This window comes from Cydia amplana, chromosome 19, assembly GCF_948474715.1.
Source record: "Cydia amplana chromosome 19, ilCydAmpl1.1, whole genome shotgun sequence".
NCBI classification, from domain to species: Eukaryota; Metazoa; Arthropoda; class Insecta; order Lepidoptera; family Tortricidae; genus Cydia; species Cydia amplana.
In genome coordinates, this window is record NC_086087.1 from 11,235,899 (window position 1) to 11,258,439 (window position 22,541).

At 36.8% G+C, this 22,541-nt stretch overlaps 2 protein-coding genes and 1 long non-coding RNA gene across 3 annotated transcripts in view; 1 reads left to right on the forward strand and 2 right to left on the reverse strand.

Annotated features, from left to right (window-relative positions):
* LOC134656855 (uncharacterized) overlaps positions 1 to 22,541 on the forward strand; it is a 494,896-nt gene that overhangs the window by 361,702 nt on the left and 110,653 nt on the right. The window lies entirely within an intron of this gene.
* Positions 1 to 22,541, reverse strand: part of LOC134656957 (protein D3-like) — a 385,106-nt gene that overhangs the window by 182,075 nt on the left and 180,490 nt on the right. The window lies entirely within an intron of this gene.
* Positions 17,014 to 17,889, reverse strand: LOC134656817 (uncharacterized). The gene is made up of 2 exons (XR_010097561.1): positions 17,509 to 17,889; positions 17,014 to 17,118 (listed from the first exon to the last, which is right to left on the reverse strand). It is a non-coding gene; the product is annotated as an uncharacterized LOC134656817 (long non-coding RNA).

A 22,541-nucleotide genomic window follows, 5' to 3' on the forward strand; every position in this document is an offset into this window, starting at 1 on the left:
AACGTCGGGCGGGGTCAGTACTTGGATGGGTGACTGTTTTTTTGCTTGTTTTGCTCTATTTTTTGTTGATGGTGCGGAACCCTACGTGCGCGAGTCCGACTCGCACTTGGCCGGTTTTTTTGCTATTTTTCTTCGGAGGTATATCAAAAAATGTTTTCTTTGAGAATTGGGCTAAATAAAATTATTTTTCACCTCAGCAGCTCGAACAAGGGTACTTTGCTACTTAAAAACAGTGAGCAAAATCGGATTTTGCTCACTGAGTGGGACAAAATGAGCAAAATGCGATTTTGCTCACTCAGTGAGCAAAATGCGATTTTGCTCACTGTTTTTAAGTAGCAAAGTACCCTTGTTCGAGCTGCTGAGGTGAAAATTTAATTGTTGGGATATCTTAAGAAAACATGAGTGAATAGAGGTAAGTGATGAAGAAGGAATACATTTTTCGGGTTCTCTAATATGTTCTCACTGCTGAGGTGAAAAATGTTGTGTACTACACGAGATCAAAGTTATTTACATCTCGTGCGCTTTTGAGTCCCTTACTACGCTCAAGATTCTAAATTAGATTCACTCGCTACGCTCGTGAATCTATTATAGAATCTTTCGCATGCACGGGACTCAAAATAAGCACTCGAAGAAATATCAAACTTTGATCTCTTGTTGTACAAATAACTATTATCCAACTTTAAAAAAGGTTAAGTTAATTCTCTCAAAGTACCTAGTATAACATTATCAATATTATCCAACTAGTATAAAATGGAATTCAGGCGCCACTCTAAAAAAAGAAAAAAATTGATACTGTTCATTATAAATAAATTTCAGAGGTACTTACATTACACTCAGTTACAATCTTACAATCTCTATCAGGGATGTTGCGGATATTTAAAGGCTCACATCCGCGGATGCGGATGCGGATGTCAAGATTAGGTAGGTACTTAGAAAACGTCAAATATTACATTTTTAGTATTTTTTTATTTAAGAAAAATGAAATGTTTAGTATTTGAGCAAGAATATAGGTGCATTATATTTAATAAACAGTAACTTGGCCGACTTTTCTGGATCTAGACGATTTCGTTATAGGTAATGACGAAATTACCTAGCACTTACGCCGCCGCTAAGACTTTCCTGTACCGACTTATTCGACATCCGCATCCGCATAAGGTCCGCATCGATTTTATGCGGATGCGGATGCAGATGCAGATGTTGAAAATAATGCGGAAGTTCCGCGGTTGCGGATGCGGATGCGGATGTTCGCAACATCCCTGATCTCTATATTTGGAGTTTATCTTAACTAAGTTTAGCCTTATATTTATTGTATTTGTTTTAGGTAGTTAGTGCTTACATGTTCTCAAAATCCTGTTTCGATTTTACAACCAGATCACGTTGAAAGTAGACACGATCAGCATACAAAGTGTTGAAATAAAACTATTTTTTTACTGCCACCCTGAATTGAAATACAATTTGTGGCGAGGTTGACAAATGAGTTTGATATTCGAGTAGACGATAACATTTGATGACTGTCTTTTCAAAAGGACTTATTTCTCCATGAAATCCATACGGATTTCAGGGGTGACTTTTCAAAAGGGTTTATTTATGTATAGAAATTAGTCCTTTAGAAAAGACACTCCTCATGTGTCTCGAATATTCGCTAAGGAGAAATAATGTTCTAAATGTTGAGCGTTTGAAGTTTGGCTGTCATGACTTATGTTTCCAATCCATTTAAGTGAAAATTTAAATCATTGTTTTACTTGTACTTTGATGTGACAAAAACGTTAATGAATTCAACTTATCGATACTCAAAGTGATGAAATTAATCCTGCCTTTTGTGCTGTTAATGGAATACGGAACCGCATCGCTTTAAGCTGAATGAGGTTTACCGGCTTTGTGAAAATACTCTGATTTATCGTGGGTCATAAAATACTTCAACTGTTTTTCAAGCTGTCAACTTTTGTTTGTGAGCTTAAAATAAAGTAACTTACGGTCGGTTACTTTGCTTTTTCTATTTTAAATATTGCTTTTTTTGTTTCTCTTTTTCCAATCATAAAAATATTGTTATTTGCATCAATCAGGATGAATAAAAAAAGTAAAAAAGTATCGGGATCACTTCACAAGCCAGCTCGCGTTGGTAGTAAATATTTGAAATTTAAATTTATATTTTATAATAGTTTTGAATATCATACCTTTCTAAAGTTGCCATAAATTTAAATAAGAAATAAAAGATATTTCATAAAACAATTTTCTTAGTACCGGAATAGACACCTTAAAAACTTTTATTAACCCCTCATTTCCCAGGACCTCTCAAATCCATACAATTCCGACTCCTATTGGAGCCACTGGGAACTGAGAGGTTAAGTATTAGACTTTGATCTTCGTGCAATATTTCAATAATAGGGGCAAAAATACGAAGGAGACATTTTGCCTTATAACGATATTTTGTTTCTCCTTTGAACATAAAAGGTTATTCATAAATCATCATCTGGGGGCACGGTAGTGCCCCCGCCAAGACGAGCAAAGCGAAGCGCAAGGGCACTACCTACCTTTTCTCGAAGCGCTTCGTCGTTTTTTTTAACCCTCATAACTTGGGTTTGGATTATACCAGATAAACAAAATTCTCGGGATATGATGTCAATAGTGGACTTATTAAACATAAAAAATTTCAGTTGCGTAGCTCTTATACTTAAGATATTATTCATATCTAAAAAACCCCGATTTCGTCACTGACTCACTCACTCACTGTTGATCATCAAAACCTCTAGGGTACTTCCTGAAGTCCTAGGAAGCTGAAATTTGGTAAGTAAGATAGTATTAGTACACAAACTACAAAAAAATTCAAAAACTTGAAATTTTTTGCCCCTAAGGGGGGGAAAAGGGGGGTGGAATTTTGTATGGGAAATCAATAACCGCTGAACCGATTTAGTTGAAATTTGGTATGTAGATAGTTTTTGTAATGGGGAATGGCATAGAATAGTTTTCAACCCCAAAATCACCCCGTAAGGGTGAAAAGGGGGTGGAAAAGGGCGTTAGGGGAAAAAGAGGGTTGAAGTTTGTATGGGGAATCAGTAAAAAGCAGATTGTATAAAAGATGCCCCGAGGTACGTATTTTAGGATTTTTAATAGTAGGTCCTTAAATCACACGCGCAACCCTTTGAATTAGGGGATGGAAGCAACTTACAAAAATAATTGAAATCCCACCAAAAACATTTTCATGTAAAATGTTGCCAAGACGAAACCATAAGGCTCGCACTGACAAAAAGTTATCAGATCTCTTGTAGAGCCAAGCTTCTAACTCTACAAGCCCTAACTTCACAAACTCTACACCTTAGTCAAAATATGTGGCTTGGCCTTTTCGTTACTCCAAGAACTATTGTATTATAAAAATAATGAATAGTGAATACATTTTTCACCTTACGTCCATGTGACAGTAGCGAAACGGTCAAGCCACATATTTTGACTAAGGTGTAGAGTTTGTGAAGTTAGGGCTTGTAGAGTTAGAAGCTTGGCTCTACAAGAGATCTGATAACTTTTTGTCAGTGCGAGCCTTATGGTTTCGTCTTGGCAACATTTTACATGAAAATGTTTTTGGTGGGATCCTCTTTTCAGTAAGCTTTCATATTTAATTAATTTCTGAAGCAATTAATTCGAACAGAATCCAATATTAATTTAAAGCCCCTTTTGATTGGCATTAAGTTTAAGTAATATTGATTACTGGGGTCATTCTCTGAGTATATGTCTGCGGTTACGACTAATTGCCACGACTCTTTTCATACATTTTGTATGAAAATACATGGGCAGACATATTTTTTGAGACTGACCGACTGATGTGCGATGGTTTGAGGCGTAGTTTGATATTTTCTACGTGCATGTAGTACAATTGAAGGGATGTTTACAAAAACAACATAACTGCTTAGAGCGGTTGACACTTTTTTACGAATATTGTTAATCGTAACTCGAGACAGCGTAAGGCGTAAGGCGTAACCCCCTCTTTCTACCGCGCGGCGAAAATGTATGCCTGAACCTGCTGTTTCGTTTTTATTCACCAAAGAACTTTAGTCATCATCAGTACGGCTACCATTAGTTTGGCACTGACATAAACGCCGCGCCGTCGAGAACGTAAGTTACTTTCTATACATCTCGCTCGTACTCGCATATTAGTGCAAACGAGATGTATAGAAAGTAAATTACGTTCTCGATAGCGTAAATGTCAGTTTTGACACTGTCAGTGACTCATGGTACGGGCTCTAGTCAATTGTTTAAAACTGGACTTTTATATTAAGCAATAAAGCTCAATCTTTTAATCTTGTACTGGCTGAAATACGAGGATCTCACAGTTACATTCTAACTTTATATCACTCCAATATAATTCAATAAAGTTACATCTTGATGAAATCGCTAATAAAAGTGAACTCTAGTACTGGTGAATAAAACTCAAAATATCATGACCAAATATATTTAGATGCGAGGTCTGCAAGGTAACTTTACAATTTCTATTCGAATTTGAAACAATTAACGCTACAAATTTAAGCTCACTGGCCAGCAATTTCGGAACTAAAGTTTTTCAATAGAAAGGAGGATGGGTCAATTATACATAGTGCTATAGTGCTGCAGACATTTTGGACTAGTCATTGAGTTTTCACTTCTGTCGGCACTCCCGGAGTGTAACCCGTTGTTTTTTTATAGTTATTTATCAGCTGTCCTAATCTGTCATTATGACTTATATATTTGTAAGAAAGGGATAAAACACAAGTTAACTACCTAATTGAGGCTTGTAAAATTTTATAAATAAAGGGGTACTTAAGTCTAAACTGTAGACAATGATTAACAGAACTCTAAGTATGAAAAAAGCAGATGAATAGTTACCTAAATCAATTTCATATTTATACAAACTAAAGAAAAATTATATATAATATAAAAATACTTTTTTGACATTAATCATCATGTTCATGTTGTAACTCACTGTTTTAATAGGTATCACACTCACGTTTAATTATCAAAAATGTAAAATTATAAAAAAACAGAATGAGCAACAACAAAAACATGGCGCTAGTGCAGGGTGGTATAAAAATACTCGTTTATCGGTGGTATATAATAATACTTGGCTTGGCTATGGCTTGTAGATTGACATGCCTGCAATTTATAATGTAATCTGTATTATGAAATAAATAAATCTATCTATCTATCTATCTTAGTAAATCGGGGAAAAAATTAAATACCTTAGATAAAGGTCTTTTTCTACTCGTCGACTGCAATGCTTGAATTAAGATTTCGTATACCAAAGTGAAATCGCATACTTTGTTCACTATGGGACCCCAACTCAACTATAATATTCATTTCGATACTGTTTAGGCAACTATAATATTCATTTCGATACAGTTTAGTCAACTATATTAATGAAATTGACCAATCGAAAGCGCGGAGCAAGTACCAGGGCCTCCCTCATGAGTTACGAGAAGGTGTCGTTGACCAACCGGCCGGGGGCGCGGGGCGCGGGGCCGGGTCGCGTACGACTATGAAGGTATCGCGGTTGCTCGCGCATCTTAGCTGTATACTTTTGTTATTTATTACATATATGATTCTTCTACTAGTTTTAAGTATTTTTTTTTGTTGACTCGTAGAAAAAGTATTGTATACAATAGTGATATAATCAAGCTTTTCAATCTCGTACCTTCCTTAGGCAACTCAGCAAGCTTCGTTGCTCTCCATTATATCACGACTGTATAAAATACTATTATAAATTCTCGAATCGTATCATGCGGGTTTTATGAGAAACGCTTGAGCTCCTTTATTGTCCTAACACTATTATTTGTGGTGTCATAGAAATTTCTCGCTACAGTTTTATTTGTTATGAAAACGTTTGAAAACTATTGTTACTCAATCTTTATTGACGGGGTTTCATGTGGGTTGACATCATAAACCTTTATGAAGTATCGAAGTTTTATTAAAGGAATATCTAGCTAATAAAAACCTGGAGATTGGCAGGGATTTAGTGTTACATGTATAATATATGGAATGATAAGACATGGTCCAAAAACGAAAAGAGTTTTCAAATGTTTTGACGCTGGCACGTATATGTACTAGTGATATTTAATATCAAGACCTACATCCTACATGCTATTAGGATTATGTAGTTTATATTCGTTTAATCTTCTAATTATTTAATAGGATTTACAACTAAATATTTTTTATTAAAAAAACACCAGATGTGACGTCACTCCTATAATGTTTGTTGACACCAAACCTAAACTAAGCAACTTAAAATAAGCCTAAAAAATAATGTAAGTACTTGCATATATTTTTCACAAGCAGGTAAATTTTTATTCTTACCTTGACAACAAAGACAAATAGAAACGGTAAGTAGGTACTTACTGAAAAATAAACAAAAAAAACTTCGACATGACAACTTTTCTCATCTATCACCCTTCAGTTTCACGCAAAAACTACTCAGTAACCACAAAGTCAGACTTGCCAGAACACATAATTTGAACTGAACAAATCAGACCGCGGCACCTGGTACCAACATTACGCGACTGATATTAATTTAATGGTGATCCTACACTGGCTACTATAAAATGGTATGTAACATTTTGTGACAGGGACAAAATAATAGAACACAATCAATACTATCATGTTGTCCCTGTAATACGACATTTTATAACATTATATAACAGACAGTGTGGGAGTACCATAAACCACGTGAATGAAATATGTAACGAGGCGAGGAGAAAAGGATAAGGGTCTAACCAATAATCTTAAAAATCTTAAAGTGTTAGGTATATATCCTGTAACTTCAACGGCGTATATAGATAAACTTTTGAAAACAGTCAGCTAGAATTTGAGAGGAATAAGTATAACTTTATTTAAAATTTTAAATAAGCAGTCAGCACAATTTTAGCAACACTGCAGAATGTTTTATTACAGATAAAGTTTTAAATGTGAAACAATCGTCGTGGCACACAACATACCTAAGACTTAAACTAAAATGATAATTCCATGCTCAGTGAATTCTAAGTTAAAATTTAGTCTGTGGAGGTAAAATCCTAATCCGAAATTAAATTAAAATTATACGTTCGTTATTTTAGCTAAATCCGCACTTAAAAGCTACAGATATCCAGCGAATGGGTAAAGTAGCCAACTTTGCTAATTAATAAAGGTTAATAAAACTATATTTTTATAATAGCTGTTCGTTGCAGTATGTAATTATGGTTGACTGTATGTAACTTAACCATAAGATCTTACCTTGTACCATATTCTAGCAAATAAAGATATTTTGATTTTTTTTTTATATTGAATGAGACTGGGCTGGACACGTCTGCTGAATGCCTGAGTTTTGGGGCAAAATCACTACAGAGTGCGAGCCAGAAACCCCGAATCAAGGATCTGGCAGACCCCGCCAGACAAAGCACTGAACCAAGGCAAGGCCAATAAAGAAATTGGGGGAGGCCTTTGCCTAGGACACGAAAGGCTACATATAATAATAATAATGGTATGCGGCGCTGCCTGGCACGGAATTAGCCAGTTTACCTAGTATCGGCAACCAACCGAGTAATCGACTACTTTTATGTTGTATTTTCTTTACCGATATAGTGTCTCTTGGTATTACAATTTTTTACTTTTTTCCTGCTCGTAGGAATCTAAACCAAAAACAAAAGGAACATGGAACTTCTAAAAACTTGGGCCTAATTTATTGACATTGACAGATCACAACGTATGAATGTGATTTCTTGCCGCAATTTATCAATCAATATCTATTTACTAATAAAATACGCGCGTAAGAAGCATATATTATCACAAAAATATATTTCTATTTTACGAACTGTAGATATACCTACATTTTAAGTAGATATACCAGGTGGACCCTTTAACAGGAGCAAACCAACCTCAACCCCAAACTGACATATGTTATAAGTTTTTAGGGTTCCGTACCCAAAGGGTAAAAACGGGACCCTATTACTAAGACTCCGCTGTCCGTCCGTCCGTCCGTCCGTCCGTCCGTCCGTCTGTCACCAGGCTGTATCTTACGAACCGTGATAGCTAGACAGTTGAAATTTTCACACATGATGTATTTCTGTTGCCGCTATAACAACAAATACTCAAAACAGAATAAAATAAAGATTTAAGTTTAGCAACGTCGGGCGGGGTCAGTACTTGGATGGGTGACCGTTTTTTTGCTTGTTTTGCTCTATTTTTTGTTGATGGTGCGGAACCCTCCGTGCGCGAGTCCGACGCGCACTTGGCCGGTTTTTTTTTAAATAACTTGTGTATTGATTGATGTTCAAAGTGTGATAAGCAACGTAAATTATAATGATAACAGGATACATTGAAGATAATAATTAATTTGCATGAAAAATAAGAGTTTTGATGAATGATTATAATTACAATATATAATGTTTTAATTATTTGCTTGTATTACAGGGCCCACCCGGTATAAGATTATATAAGGAAAGATTATTGACCACTATCTCAAGAGGCTAGATGGCTTGATCAAAGGGTCAGATACAGAAGGATGTACTCTTGGTCACGGCACGCGCCGTCAGCAGGTTTTTAGAGTTCCGTTTTTGGGGGTTCCCCATACTTAGAACTGAAACTCAAAAAAAATTTTTTCATCAAACCCATATGTGTGTATATGTGTGGGGTATTTTTATTTTTTTATTTTTATTTTATTTATTTACACACATACAATTATCATTACAGGTTGCACCCAATGCGATAATGTAGCAAAATATTACATACAAATACACAAGTACCTATATCTAACAAATCATATTTTTACCTATTCAATATAACAAAGAGTTATTAAAGCTACTTTAGTGAATTCACTCGTAGTACATGAAAATAGGTCTATATGCGAGGCTATTAGGTTCAGGGTGCGCACGGCGCGCGTCATCGGCGCCTCGCGCAGCAGCTTGGTGCGCGCGCGCGGCACGGCCAGTAGCCCGGGCTGACGGCGCGCCACGCAAGCGCGCGGAACACAAATACCCACCGACCCCAATATATCCGCATTGTATATTTTTCCCCTAAGCAGCTTAAAGATGTATCTATGGATAGGTCTTCAAAAATGATATTGAGGTTTCTAATATAATTTTTTTCTAAACTGAATAGTTTGCGCGAGAGACACTTCCAAAGTGGTAAAATGTGTGTCCCCCCCCCCCGTAACTTCTAAAATAAGAGAATGATAAAACTAAAAAAAATATATGATGTACATTACCATGCAAACTTCCACCGAAAATTAGTTTGAACGAGATCTAGTAAGTAGTTTTTTTTAATACGTCTTAAATCGCCTAAATACGGAACCCTTCATGGGCGAGTCCGACTCGCACTTGGCCGCTTTTTTTTCTCCTGCAGTTGTAATAGTTAGTTAATTTTAATGTTGTATTGTTCAAAAAACTAATTTATTTCAAGTTTTTTTTTCAAAAATGTTTCTAATTAATTATTCTACAGTTGAACCGAAGAACCATATGATTATGATTACTTATGTTGTTTTTGGGAATTTAAGAGAGTACTGGGGACCGTCTCTCAAAAGCTTGTAGCTTGTAATACAAGGGATGCCACTTTTTGAAAGCTCCTGTTAAAAAGGGACTTCCACTTGTACCTATTACAAGTCACAACGGGCTCCTGGTCGTAATTGTATGTGTAAACGTAACTGAAATAAACGGTCGCGCTCCCATACAAAATTTGTACCTACGAGATTTGATTTTATTTCACTACCATATTTTGTTGTTCAAATTACTTTGGAAACGTAGCCATCTTTGGGCCCGATTCCGATTTTGTAATAGACATCTATTAGATATCTTTTAGACATCGCCGAGATACGATAACGATATATTATGTTTAAGATCTAACCTGTCAAATTTGACATTTCCGCGATTCTGGAGATACTCTTGAACGATTTCCACAAGATATTACTTAGAGATCTAATAGATATCTAACACGATCTATCGTAAAAGTGACATTGGTTGCCCGAATTGCGCTGCAAAAGAGAACTAGTTGAAATCTAAACTATAACGTACACTCAGAGAAAACTATTGCGAAAATAACAAAAAAACGTTGCTAAATAGGAGCCGACAGAGTAAATTTGCGGGCGCAGCAAACTTAATTTTGCGATAAAATATTGCGTAAATGACAAAGCGGAAGCGTTAACTTTGTCAAAAAGCACATAGCGAATTTCACAAAGTCAAGTTTTTCACAATTTTACTCTGTCGGCTCCTATTTCGCAATTTCAACTTTGTGAAAAATCATATAGCTAATTTCACAAAGTCACATTTTCGCAATTTTACTCTGTCGGCTCCTATTTCGCAATTTTAACTTTGTGAATATTCAGCAATGTCGACATTGTGAAATAACGTTGACAATAAGACATAGTAAAAGTGGTGGTTTATAACATTGCTAATTTAGCAAATCTTTACATTGCAATATGAACATTGTTAATCTAACAAATTTAGTTTTTAACAATTTTTCTTTGATGCCTATTCTGTACATAGCTATCTTAGCAATTTTTATTTTGTGGTTTTATCAAGTGAACTTCGTTATATACACAACATTGAAGTTGTAGTTTCAGCAAAGTTGAAAGACAGAATAGAGAAGACAGCAATGTTGACATTGCTAGCCCAGCAGAGTAATATTGAGGGGATAACAATGCTGACGTTGTTAGCTCCGCAGTATAATATTGCGGCGATAGCAATGCTGACGTTGCTAGCTCCGCAGTGTAATATTGCGGGGGTAGCAATGCTGACGTTGCTAGCTCCGCAATGTAATATTGCGGCGATAGCAATGCTGACGTTGCTAGCTCCGCAGTGTAATATCGTTAAGATAGCAATGCTAACGTTGCTAGCTCAGCTATGTAATATTGCGAGGATAGCAATGCTGACGTTGTTAGCTCCGCAGTGGAATATTGCGGGGATAGCAATGCTGACGTTGCTAGCTCCGCAGTGGAATATTGCGGGGATAGCAATGTTGACGTTGCTAGCTCCGCAGTGTAATATTGCGGGGATAGCAATGTTGACGTTGCTAGCTCCGCAGTGTAATATCGTGAAGATAGCAATGCCGACGTTGCTAGCTCCGCAGTGTAATATTGCGGCTATAGCAATGTTGACATTGCTAGCTCCGCAGTGTAATATTGCGGGGATAGCAATGTTGACGTTGCTAGCTTCGCAGTGTAATATTGTGGCTATAGCAATGTTGACGTTGCTAGCTCCGCAGTGTAATATTGCGGGGATAGCAATGTTGACGTTGCTAGCTCCGCAGTGTAATATTGCGGCTATAGCAATGTTGACGTTGCTAGCTCCGCAGTGTAATATTGCCGGGATAGCAATGTTGACGTTGCTAGCTCCGCAGTGTAATATTGCGGGGATAGCAATGTTAACATTGCTAGCTCCGCAGTGTAATATTGCGGGGATAGCAATGTTGACGTTGCTAGCTCCGCAGTGTAATATTGCGGGGATAGCAATGTTAACATTGCTAGCTCCGCAGTGTAATATTGCGGGGATAGCAATGTTGACGTTGCTAGCTCCGCAGTGTAATATTGCGGGGATAGCAATGTTGACATTGCTAGCTCCGCAGTGTAATATTGCGGGGATAGCAATGCTGACGTTGCTAGCTCCGCAGTGTAATATTGCGGGGATAGCAATACTGACGTTGCTAGCTCCGCAGTGGAATATTGCGGGGATAGCAATGCTGACGTTGCTAGCTCCGCACGTTCAACATTGCAGAACTAGCAATGCCAAAAGTCTTGAACGACAATAGCTACCTGAAAAAATACAACAATATTAATTATAAAACTAACTTTTATTAATCAAAAACTTACATGTCCATAAGAATAGAAAAAAGTGTTGCCCACTAAAATACAAATAATTTAAATTATAATGGGTAACTATAATTAACATAAGAGTGTCCAATGCAAAAACTATTTACTAATATGTATATCAAATTCAAACACTCGGTGTTTCGAAACCGGGAATTAAACCCGATAAATGAAAAAAAAAAAAAGACCTGCAAATTTTACTGTACCAATCGTAAGTGTAAGGCCTGAGTGGACGCTCGAAGTGGAGCGTTCGGCGGGGCGTGCAGCGTGGCGTCGGGCTCACAAGTGATTTGAGCAGCGTGCACTAAGGCCGCTCCTATACGTTTGCATTTGTTTAACATGCACGCCGCACGCCCCGCCCCGCTGCACGCTCAACTCGAACATCCACTCAGGCCTTACACTAAGGCTTAATTACTATGTTATTTCGAAGAGTCGTTTGATTAAAGGGGCCCACTGATTAACAGTCCGCCGGACGGTATCGGCCTGTCAGTTGTTCGGAACTGTCAAAATTTTGTTCTAACTGACAGTCCAATACCGTCCGGCGGACTGTTAATCAGTGGGCCTTTCGATCGGTACATCAAAATTGAAGGTTTTTTTTTTTACATTTAGCGGTATAGGAACAATTAAGCTATGTCAGCTATGATCTGACTAGCCAAAACCCATATCCGTAGGAACGGATCAACGGAACGCCATCAGTCCCGCCTACCAACCATTGTACAATTAACTGGTTATTGCAATAATATAAAACTGATTATTGTTCAACACTAAAATAGGTCCCCTAGCCACTATACAGAAGTACCTACCGTCATATGTACTGCTAATGCGGGTTTGATTCCCGGATCAGACAGGCGATTTCTTTAATTTCTTTGAATGCAGTTCGTATTGTTTTAAAATAAAAATAGAAATGAAGCTACCTTTACTTCCACTTGTCAAATATTTTGTGGCAACTCGCCAAATATATCGGAACAAAACCTTATTCCCATGGCAACAAAGGTGTATTGCGACATATTTGGCGACTTTGGCTGTCTATTTGAAGCTGGCTGTACCTACTAATTTAAAGTTAAACGGATGCGAGTGGATTAGAAGTATGACCCAAAAACAGTACCCGAGGGACAAGCAGGTAAATTGATTAGACTTAATTCCAAAAAGCAAAAACAAGGAAAACAAGCCTCCTAACAAGCCACCGCGAGCTCGCAACGTCGCCATAGCTTCCACAATGGCACTGACACTAACGCAGGAGCCTCTGAAAGGTGCAAAACTAGCCCGATAACAGTACCCGAGGGACAAGCAGGTAAATTGATTAGACTTAATTCCAAAAAGCAAAAACAAGGAAGACAAGCCTCCAAACATAACCCACGTCATCAAGCCGGTGTTCAACATCTGTGGGCTGGAGAACGGGAAGCGGCTCAAAGGGCCGTCAGAGGCGTCCCTGAGAAGCCGAACACCGACTTAATAAATGCCCTGGAGAAACTGGGACACTCCGTGGAATATGCGAAGCAAATCAATGCGAGAGCGGGACGCCCGGGCTACATCTACTTCTTGCAGTTTCTTGCGCGGGGGCATCTACTGGGTGACGGAGGATCTCCACATGAGAAGAGTGAAAGTGGAGACGTGGCGCAGAAAGAAGGGGCCCGCGCAATGTCACCTCTGCCAGGGCTTCGGTCATTCCTCACACGGCTGCCATCGAGAAATAGCCTGGTACTACACTCGGGTACTGATGTTATTGGGTCAGTTTGCACCTATCTGTATATTGGAAATATAAATATAATTAACTACATAACCTACATGCATTAAGCTGTTTCCTTAAGTTTTCACTTTGAATAAGTAGGTACAGTCAACTTCAAATAGACAGCCAAAGTCGCCAAATATGTCGCAACACACCTTTGTTGCCATGGGAATAAGGTTGAGTTCCGATATGTTTGGCGAGTTGTCACTAAATACTAATAATAGAAGTAAAAATAGCTTCACTTTTATTTAAAAACAATACGAACTGCATTCAAAGAATTTGAAATTAAATTGCCTGGCTGATCCGGGAATCGAATCCGCTAAATGTGAAAAATAATACTTAGCATAACATTTTGTACACGTCTATTAACTATTAACTAAAAATAGTGGCCATAAAACAAACTTACAATGTATCTTACATCATAACATAACATAACATATTATATTAAACTAATTACTGTATTACCAAGACTTCTTTACCTGACTACGTCAATCTACCTTTGTCTAGCTAGATTGAAGATTTAAACAAGATACAAATATGGGTCGACAACGAAGAAAACACTCAAAATCTGATACGTTTTATAAAACATGCCTCTATGTATTATAATTAAAAGTCGCCTTGCAGGCGTAGCACACGATTGGCGCGACAGTATCTCGCGGCGAGATAGGCTACCCGTCTTTTTCTTACCGCCTTCCGTTCACAGAAGTGGCTTTGAATGTCCGATGTAGATGGCACCAAGCTTAAAAACGCCTTGCTCACTTCCAATCTAGAAGGATTCCACGGTCTTCTGGTTCCCTTTACGGGAACAGTGTGTATTTGCTTCAGTAATAGAGGAACGGATAGAAAAGTAGCTATGTTTGCCTGTTCCTCTCCCGCTGCAAAAATAATTAATACTTACTTTAGTAATAGTTAACAGTTACTTAAAGTTTCTATTGAGTAAAATTTGTCATCTCCTCTATCTACAGTACTGCACTTCCAGCTGGCGTTAAAAAAATCCACCCCGTATAATAGTTATTTACGATACAAGTGCGGAAAAGAGGAACTCGTGTCGATTACCCTTCGGTCGAGTTTTAATTTATCGCTACTCGTTTCGAATTACCTATTCGCACGTGTATCGCACAACGTTTTACAGTACATATATGGCCCTTTAAACTTTTGACATACGCACGAAAAGTGCTATTTTACGCACTAGTGCGGGAAAATAGGGAATAGGGATGGGTGGGATGTACGGTAATTATTTACAGTACATATGGTCCTAATTTCCCGCACTAGTGCGTAAAATAGCACTTTTCGTGTGTATGTCAAAAGTATAAAGGGCCATATGTACTGTAAAACGTTGTACGATACACGTGCGAATAGTATCGTAAATAACTATTTACAGTACATATGGTCCTATTTTCCCGCACTAGTGCGTAAAATAGCACTTTTCGTGCCTATGTCAAAAAGTTTAAAGGGCCATATGTACTGTAAAACGTTGTAAGATACACATGCGAATAGGTAATTCGCAACTCGTGTCGATTTAAAACACTCCCTTCGGTCGTGTTTTAATTTATCGCCACTCGTGTCGATTTAAAACACTCCCTACGGTCGTGTTTTAATTTATCGCCACTCGTTACGAATTTCCTCTTTTCCGCACTTGTATCGTAAATAACTATTTACAGTACATATGGTCCTATTTTCCCGCACTAGTGCGTAAAATAGCACTTTTCGTGCCTATGTCAAAAATTTAAAGGGCCATATGCACTGTAAAACGTACGATACACGTGCGAATAGGTAATTCGCAACTCGTGTCAATTTAAAATACTCCCTTCGGTAGTGTTTTAATTTATCGCCCCTCGGTTCTAATTTCCTCTTTTCCGCACTTGTATCGCAAATAACTATTTCATCACACTTGCTCAAAAAGATCAAAATATCATGATGAACATAAAATGACACAGTAATGGGAACCATAATAGTAATGTTTAATCTAGTTTATTTTGATCGTATAATAAAATTGCATGACACCTTTATTACTGAAAAATTTTACTTTTTAGGGTTCCGTACCCAAAGGGTAAAACGGGACCCTATTACTAAGACTTCGCTGTCCGTCCGTCCGTCCGAGAGAGACAATAAAAAGACAATATAGAGGCAATAAAGACACTGATTACGGATATTTAATTGAGAATAAAACGATAATATAACTTACAAGTTGCAAGATCCAAAACAGTTTGAATGGAAGTGTCAGCGCGTGTTAGCTGTTGAGCCTTCTCATCTAGTAGTGATAGCAGGCGACCTTTCACTACCGGGAAATTTTCTTCGAACTTTCCTTCTATATCAGGGTATATTTTGTCAAAGTCACTGGCCAGCTGAAAGTAAACAAAAATCAAACATTTGTTCTTTAAGTAGAGCTTATAACAGCTCTTTCACAAAACCAAGAATGTTGCAAGTCATCAATCATCATTCATAATCATACAACGAGAAATGTTGCTAATGTATATATGAGTACCTATTTAAAATGAAAATCAATAACCCGACTGCATAATAATATACCCTAATAGCTGTACCCGCTACTCCACTCGCCACAGGCCACAGGTAGACACACTTTCGCATTTATAATATTAGTATGACCGACTCCGACCTGTCCGACTCCGATTTGATTTATTTTGATATGTTATAGAGTACTCTAAAATAACGGACACGTATTTTTTTTTAGCTGCCCAAACTCAACCTGTTAGGAGAAAATGGCCTTCAAAGTACTGAAAATTTACCAAATCTTCTAATTTCTGAGAAGAGATTTGAAAAAAAAATTGATAATTAATTACTATAAATATATATATAATAAATATATGTTTATATAAAAAATGAGTTTGTGGTGAAATGACAAAACAAGTCCCCATTCTTTATTCATGTTCTCCAACATATAACGAAACGAGTATAGATAAATATTATTATAATTACCACTAATTCAGTTGATGTTGTAGCAACAGAGGATGAACTAGATTTTTGGCTACTTGATGGAATCACAAAGGAGTCTTGCTTTTTGATTGGAGCTATAACTTGCTGTACATCTACATTCCTCTGACCATTTTCAACTCCTCTCTATAAAGAAAAAATAAAGTTAGGAGTGATTAATTTAACCATAATACCCATTAGCATAATTTTATTTATTTATTTTATTTATCATATAAGTAACACAGCATTACAGTAAAACCAAGGCACTGTGAAACTAAATAAAGAATAACAGAAAATACTAGGAGACAAAGAAAAACAAGATAATATTATGTTGACACATGGACGAGCAAAGATAAAGTAGTACTTATATGCAACTTTGCATATGATTATGTATTAAAACACTTGTGTCAATATTACATCATACGCTTCCGGTGTAGCTCGGCCTTAAAACTAAGGTCATGTAAAGTATAATCAATAAAATTGACTGAAAGTAATGAAAACATCTAAATTTTGAATCAAGTAGGTACCTATATGAAAAAAATATAGCTGCTCACGCGTTCTCTCTCACGATCTAACGCCATGCGCAGTTTTCCTTTCTGAACTATTGCTGGGACCAATGTCGACAGTTCATGGTCATTTGCTTTTAACAAAAAATCAAGATCCGCGCCCTGATCTATAAGCATAGAAATAATAATAAGTACTACATAAATGTACACATTCAACCAACTGCACTTACTCAATCCACTCATTTAAATTCTGCAGTCGTGTAAAAAAAATAAAAAACATTACAATCCAAAATACCTAAAAATAATTATTTTTAATAAAATTAAACCACTATTCACTGCTTGCTTAGTACAATAATACATTTTTAACCAAAACAACACCGACGCTAAAACCGACGCCATTTTATAGACGCCATAAGTATTGACCGCCGAAGACAATCCATTTTCTTACGACTTCTAATAGTTTATTTGGATGAAACAAATATCGATTACGAACGACAAAGTCACTTATTGCATTAACTAGTAACTAGTTAGAACTTAGAATATAAATTATAACTTACCATTTAGCGATCCATAAAGGTGTATCAAATCACAGTTGAGCAGAAACACACTTAAGTCGTCCATCCTTTATATTAATAATTAAAAATGTTTTTCACTATCGATCTTTAACAGTCTTTAACTTTAAAGAAACAATTTATATTTTTAACACAATATGAAACGTGAACGGGGTTTGTGGTTTGCGATTTGTCACGCATCCTATCCGTACGAATGTTGCCAGCGAAATGAACGAGTCTTTCGTCAATTTTGCAAAGGACTAAGTCAACATCACTATTTTAACAAAGTTTACATTGTGTCTCTAGCTATGCTTATTATTATTTCGCAATGTAAAAGTTGTGAAATTATCAAGTTGAGAATTTTTTTCCTTGTGAATTCCGCAATTCTAACATAACATACCTTTCTTAGAATTCCGTTTTTAGGGTAAAGGCATTAGTAAGTAGGTACAAGTACCAATAAAAACAATTATAGATGGTCAAGCTGATTTTGTCAGTAGAAAAAGGCGCGAAATTCAAATTTTCTATGGGACGATATCCCTTCGCGCTTACATTTTTCAAATTTGAAAAAGCTGCCGTGCGAATGTGGCCTAGGGATAGACCATGGAGTTATAAGAAGGAGTGAACTGTCACTTTTTTTGCCATACTAAATTGAACCTTATCACAGAGCCAGAAAGACGTTCGTACCAGTACAGAGAAAACGGTCCACTTGAGATAGCAAAGGTGGGCCGCGGTGTCTCACTCGCACATGTTGCCAATGTTAAAAATATACCATTGTGGTAGTATTTATATCAATATACTACTAAAATTAAATACCTTCTTATATTATTTAAGTGCTATATTCAGAGTACGGTTCTGATATCTTTTAGGAAATTTGTAAATAATTATAATGTCAATATTATTAACTGATTTAACCAAGCATGTGCACAACAATAAAAAACACTAATTTTGATATGGTAGACATTGTAGTAGTAAGTTTGAATATTAATTGGTATCCCTAACCTGATGACATATTTACAAAACACGTGAATGCAAAATTTCTTAAAAATGGTGAAGAAATGTTGCGTTAAAGGTTGTGGGAGTGAAATAATTTCTAATGTGTAATATCGTTTCACAAGGAAGCCACAATTATTACATTTTACGATAAAAATACAAGTTAGACATTATCAAACTCATTAGGGTGACCATGATGTCGGCACGATGTGAACCAGTTTTACCACTTCCTTTATGGTTTTACACAATTCTTATTACGTACTTAAACGTAAGCTTTCATAAATAGGTATGTATTTATTTCGGCATGTTTAAATTGGTGAAATGAGAGCCAATACAGAATAAATAATTGCAAAAATTGAAATCCAAAGTCCTTAAACATTACAGACACATTTATAAATTGTTATAATAATAAAAAAACACATAGATAATAAAAGAAAAATAGAAGTTTATCGTAATTTACTGACTTTTGGGACGATACCAGAAACGTTACTGGGAATTTAGCCTTCATAAGCACGAGCGCTTTTTCAACGCGCGTTACAAAAGGGGTTGAATCCGTTCACATGCTAAATTCGATTTAACGACCAACGCTTAAAGTCGAAAAAAAAAACAAGGCTTGATAAAAAGCGCCACCACCATCGTGTGAACAAATACACATGTTTCCATTTGTTTCATTCTAACGCGCTTTTTTAACGCGCGTTGAAAAAGCGCTCGTGCGAATGAGGGCTTATATACCCTCTTTGGAAAATTTACTGGGAACGGCACATCACTAGTTTCTTTACATTTCACGACTCTTCTCTTTTCGCACAGATGGCCTACCCTCGTGAACACCGAAGCTCGCAAATTACGGGCATCTTTCTCTTTTACTCCTATAAAGGAGTAATTACAGTGACAGAGAAAGATGCTCGCAATTTGCGAACTTCGGTGTTTATGGTTTTCGGTGACGCCGAAATAATTTTTAGCTTGTAAGATTTTTACTATTGTACGTATGTTAGTTTGTAAGGTATGTATCTATGGGCCTTAGTCGCCTGATATTTATTTTTTTAATTTAATTTATGCTCCAGTGATAAGCGTCCTAGTTAAAAACTATAACAAACGGGCGTAGCGGATCCACGCGACCCTGAGGCAGTGGCGGATTTGCTCTAAGGCCGAGTAGGCCCGGGCCTAGGGTGGCAGTCTATATGATGGGTGCTGAGAAAGGGGCGTCTAGTGCTTGCTACAGGGCCTGGGGCCTAGGACGGCAAATACTGTAAATCCCCCACTGCCCTGAGGGTCTACCTCAAACCACTTTCGACATTTTGTCTCTCTGTCGCACTTGTAAATTCGTACGTAAGTGTGACAGAGAGGCAACACGTCGAACTTGGTTCGCGGTAGACCCTCTGGTTCTGTCACCATATCTGTCTCTCTATCTCTCTCACTCATACCCGTGTTCTTGACAGACGTTACGGCGGACCACATTCCTGACGATCCACCATGTTCGTGGTCCAGTGCGCCTATTAGCAACAGCTTTTAGAACAACTAAATTAAGTGCCTAAGGTTGTGTGAAGCGTTTTACAGAAGAGAAAAAAACTATATCCATCCCTTTTCAGGCCATAATACTAGTACAGCGAAAATACAGTATGATTCTCTATAACTATGCACGAATAAGAAAAGATCCTGGCCAAACTATATATTCAATGTTATCCTAATATCCCACATACATATGACTTATGGTCACCCTAATTAGAAAGAGATGCAACGGCCCACCTTGACTTCTCATGTGGATACACTTTTTGGCTAATGTACTCTGTCCGGTTTACTTTCTAGGTCCGTGGGATAGACATAGATGACGTCATAAACGCGGGGATACCATATTGGTAAAAATTACCCCAATATTTGATATCACGCTTTCACGCTGGTGCGATTACCCTGGAGGCAATTAGAGTCAGACCGTGAAAAGTCTGCAGTTTTCTAGTTTGACGGTATTAAAATTGTTGAATAAAATGTCAATGGGCCGTTCTTTTCAGGCGTATGAACAATGAAATATCTATAATTCGCGCAGGTGGTACAAAACTAACCATTTATAGTAATAGAAAAACGTAGAATAAAATGTGTTCTGAGTTTTAATATCAATAAATCACAATCAACAAAGGATACTTAAAAACACACACTACACTTCACTACACTAAAAAGTAGTACCTGACGGAAGACCTGACCTGTAAGTTTCAGTTCCCGTTTCGGTGCAAAAAAAAACCTAGTTTCTCCTTCCGGTAGCTGATATCCATTTATTACGCGTGGCTGCATGTCGTGGAAATCTGGAGATAATAAACGAAATATTCATATTGTAATGTGTTAATCTTATTGCAAAATAAGAATTAGTGCCTGCGCCATATCTTTGAATAAGATTCTCTGAGTCGTGGCAAAACCCCCGAAAACGCTAGAAAGATGGTGATAGAGTCAGACCGTGAAAAGTCTGCAGCGATTTTGATAGCCCACGCAGTGCAAGTGTCATTTTAAACGTCAAACTTTTATGAAATTATGACGTATAAATAACACTTACACTGCGTGGGCTATCAAATCTGCTGCAGACTTTTCTTGGTGCGACTCTAACCCTAATGCTTAAATTTAATTTAGATGTTAATTTAAACACAGTTCAATTTTGTTGTTCATATATATCCAGTTGTACAGCAGTTATTTAAATAAATATAACTTACAATTAATATGTAAAATGTTATTAAAATACAAAATACCCCAATTTTGGGGTAATTATATGCATCACGGGCTTCGAATAATAATAGTAATGCGACTAAATTGAATACATGTTATTAAAAGGGTGACTGCTTACTGTCAATATGCGTACTTACACAATTTGGTCGGGTAATTTACCAGGAAATACTTTTCCCTGAGTTATTTTTACTATAAATGCTTTTTCTAATCAGATTTTGATTGATATAGATTGTAGGATGTTGTTACTAAGCATGATAATGTGACCAAAGTGTAAAATACTGTACTTACCTGTGAAAAGTTACGTTGTCCTGTTTTTGCCGACAGTCACTCGTACAACACATATAGTTGGTCAAGCAGATCTTGTCAGTAGAAAAAGGCGGCAAATTTGAAAAATGTAGGCGCGAAGGGATATCGTCTCATAGAAAATTTGAATTTCGCGCCTTTTTCTACTGACAAGATTTGCTTGACCATCTATAATTGAGCAATTTAACATATTCTTTGAATTCTTAAGTTCAAATACATTCACATAAAACACGGGTATCAATATTTTTCCTTATAATCAATATAATCTTTGCACTATTCACATGGTTCACAAGAAGTTGTCGTATGCGCACTTGTTTATATTCCACCATTTTTAAAGGTGGGGAACATAAAAAAGTGAGACTGTGACAAGGACAAACAGTAATAGCACTTTCTCTGCTACTCCTACTGAAAGATATATAAGACTGTCCCGTTCTGTCAGTTCTCCCCACCACTCATGCCAGATCCAGTTAAAATACTAGATTCATGACGGTAGTACTATTATTTCTTCTGTGCCTGTGTGATGGGACCTAAGACCTAATATGTATAAGCTAATTTGACTAGTCTAGTAGGAAAGTAGCCTTTTATGACTCCTTCTACAGTTCTAACATAACCTGTACCGCGTACTGTGGTGCAAGTTATTACTTTCCTCAATACTTACCATACAATGCTCAGTTTTATAAAATGGTGCTAGTAACACCTATATATACCTGCGTCACTTTATTTCCAGAACTATTAATATTATGAATTTAATTAAAAGAAATTCAGTGGGAGCTGATACTTTAGACATAAATAGGTATGTAAAAAGTGAGATTCCCGTAGGTACAGTGACACGTTTTGCTGGTCAAGCATGCAAATGTTATAGCTACACGTGGTCTTAATCTATTACATTGTTTACTTAGAACTATAATTACTACTTAATATTACTTTACTACATATACATTTGTAGGAACTCATTTAAAGAGTACTTAAAACATTTGTTTTTTTTTTCTTTTTACCCGATCGACGAAGATCTTAGTTATCTTAGCATTATCAAATACTACTAA